Source organism: Pan troglodytes, chromosome 1 (assembly GCF_028858775.2).
Source record: "Pan troglodytes isolate AG18354 chromosome 1, NHGRI_mPanTro3-v2.0_pri, whole genome shotgun sequence".
Taxonomy (NCBI): Eukaryota; Metazoa; Chordata; class Mammalia; order Primates; family Hominidae; genus Pan; species Pan troglodytes.
This window is the reverse complement of record NC_072398.2, coordinates 209,635,752-209,638,644: the sequence shown is the minus strand read 5'-3', so window position 1 is coordinate 209,638,644 and position 2,893 is coordinate 209,635,752. Positions and strand designations below refer to the sequence as shown.

Genomic DNA, 2,893 nt, shown 5'->3' with positions numbered 1-2,893 from the left:
AGTTTGAGATTGCCAATGGAAGATTTAAGATTAGAAAAAAGAAACATGAATGAATTTCTGATGTTTTATTATAGGGGTTTATAATGCAGGTAGAAAGACCTTTTTCAGAGTTAAGAGTTTGATCCACCAAATGAGCTATTTTGATATTTATAACTTTGTCTAGTAAAAGTTTCCTATAAAAACATTTGGTCTGGATGTCTTTGTTAGCTTTTAGTCGACACTTGAAAAAGGCGGTTGGAAGTTTCTAAGTCTTTTTGGATACTCTTTTCTCTTATCCTCCAGGCCCAAGCCGTGGAGAGGCATTGGTGGTTCAGTGGTAGAATTCTCGCCTCCCACGCGGGAGACCCGGGTTCAATTCCCGGCCAATGCAGCAGGGACTTTTTCACTTCATTATGGCCCTTTACCCGTCTTTTACGCTGCAAAATTATACTGCATAACCTAATAGTGCATTTAGGGGCTTGGCCACCACAAGGTAAAGTGACAACATTACTCACGAGAGTAGCGGCAAGAGACATTCAGGACACTAACCCAGGACCCATGCAATTGTTGGACTCAAACAGCTTAGCAAAGTGGCAAGCACGAAGTGTTTCCGGTGAGTCACTGCAGTTTTGATATTGGTACCTGTTACTTTCGTCTATTCACGGGGCGGATCCCTGCAAACCCGAAGAATCATCGGGTTCCTGATTCACGTGCTGGACCTTGGGCTTACTGCTGAGCCACTGTAGAGAGGATCAAGAAATGACGCTCTTGGAAGGAGAGAAGCTGCGGGCAGGACAGTCACGTCAGAGGTCCAAGAGGTTTCAGCGGCCCAAAGAAAGGGAAGGTGTGTGGGGAAGAATCTGCGTGGAGATGAGGGGAGCGGCGGGGACTGGTCCTTGCGCAGAGGTGGCCAGTGGACCCTCAGGGCTGTACCCCAGACACCGTGAACCGAATTTGCTCACATCGTCAGCGGCCGCGGCCTCCGCGTGCTTTGTGGGCCCATCGGTGTTCTGCGAGGGATTCCGTGTGTCTGGCAATGTGTGTCAACAGGTGTTGGCCTGAAATTTGGCCGGGCACGTTGGCTCACGCCTGTAATCCCAGCACTGTGTGAGGCCGAGGCGGATGGATCGCTTGAGGTCAAGAGTTCAAGACCAGCCTGGCTAACATGGAAAAATCCCGTCTCTACTAAAAATACAAAAATTAGCCGAATGTGGTGGCATGCACCTGCTATTCCAGCTACTTGGGAGGCTGAGGCAGGAGAATCGCTTGAACCCAGGAGGCAGAGGTTGCAGTGAGCCAAGATTGCGCTACTGCACTCCACCTGGGCGACAGAGCGAGACTCCGTCAAAAAAAAAAAAAAAAAAAAAAAAAAAAAAAGCAGCGAAAGAAGGCAGAGATGTCAATGGGACAAAGAAACCTCCCAGGAGGCTTGTTGTAGAGGCAGTCGGTGGATCCTGGGAGATGAGATTTTTTTAAAATTATGTAGCAGAATGGGGAGAGAAACGGAGAAGCGCATGAAAGAGAGAAAAGCACGAAAATCGGCGGCGTCCAAGAATAAAGCAGATAAAATAGTGTGAGTGTTTTTACATTAAAAAATAGAAGAAGTGCAATGGTTGTCAGCAGGCTTTGTGGTCGTGTAGTGGTTAATACTTGTAGTTGTGGTTGCCACAACCTCGGTTCTAATCTGAGTCACAGCAGTGTTTTCTATCCTGCGATTGTGGCTAATAGACCTGTCGTTTTCTTTGCCTTTAATCCTAGCAGCCTCCAGAGAGCACAGGAAACCTCTGGCCCTGAAGGGCGCCAGCTTCTGGAGTTTAGCCCACAGCGCAGAAACTAAGGGGCGGCCTGGCCGATAGGAAAACTTGGACATGCTCTTTGTCTCACAATTGAGCAGGAAACATTCCCGTAGGTGAAGATGCCGCCTCTCAAGGGCCCTTTGTCTGTAGCTTCCACTGATGAAATAATGCGGTTATAGTCTTTTTCGGTAGAGAAAACGGCTGTATCAGTGGAATTTTTTAAAAACACAAAACGAGAACGAGTTTTTAATGAGTTTACAATAAAATCTAAACTAGCTGTCATGGTCTGCACCAGCTTGCCTCCATTCCCCATGCGTTAATTTTTATGAGAATAGTTAATTATTACTATTATTATTGTTTTTGAGATGTAGTCTTGTTCTGTCACCTAGGCTGGAGTGCCGTGGCTCAGTCTCGGCTCACTGCAACCTGTGTCTCCGAGGTTCAAGCAATGAGAACAGTAAGGAAACTACAGTTCACATAAAGTGCACAAATCTTTAGTGCAATTTGTTTAGTTTTGATCAATGTTATCACCACCCAGCTCAAGTTATAGAAAATTGCCATCATCTGAGAAAGGCCTGTTAGAGCCCCTGTCCAGGTGATTCCCACCCTGTGTCCTCTTAGTTAATCACTATTCTGATGTCTATTCCCATAGGTTACAATTGCCTGTTCTTAAAGTTCACATGAATGAATGTACATATGTTTTGTGTCTGGCCTTTTTTCTCCAGTTACATTCATTATACTCATGAGATATATCCATGTAGTTTCATAGATCACTTCTCAATTTTGGGGTTATTGATTTCTTGTGCTGAATATTCTTATAACAGTCTTTGTGTGCACTTGAGATTCATGGAAGTCCTTCAATTGCTGGGTCATGACCTAAGTATAAGTTTAACATCAGTATAAATTGCCAGTCTTCTAGAATGTTTTTTTTGCCAGCGATGACAGTTGAAGTGGCACCAAATTCTTGTCAGCATTTGATGTACTAACTTTGTTAAATGTAGCTATGCTCTCAGACCAGGCTGGCCAACATGGCAAAACCCTGTCTCTACTCAAAATACAAAAATTAGCCGGGCATGGTGGCATGCACCTGTAGTCCCAGCTACTCCGGAGGGGGATGT

At 45.2% G+C, this 2,893-nt stretch overlaps 1 non-coding gene across 1 annotated transcript; it reads left to right on the top strand.

Annotated features, from left to right (window-relative positions):
- The first annotated feature begins 299 nt into the window (after positions 1-299).
- Positions 300-370, top strand: TRNAG-CCC (transfer RNA glycine (anticodon CCC)). The gene has a single exon. It is a non-coding gene; the product is annotated as a tRNA-Gly (tRNA).
- The last annotated feature ends 2,523 nt before the right edge of the window (positions 371-2,893 follow it).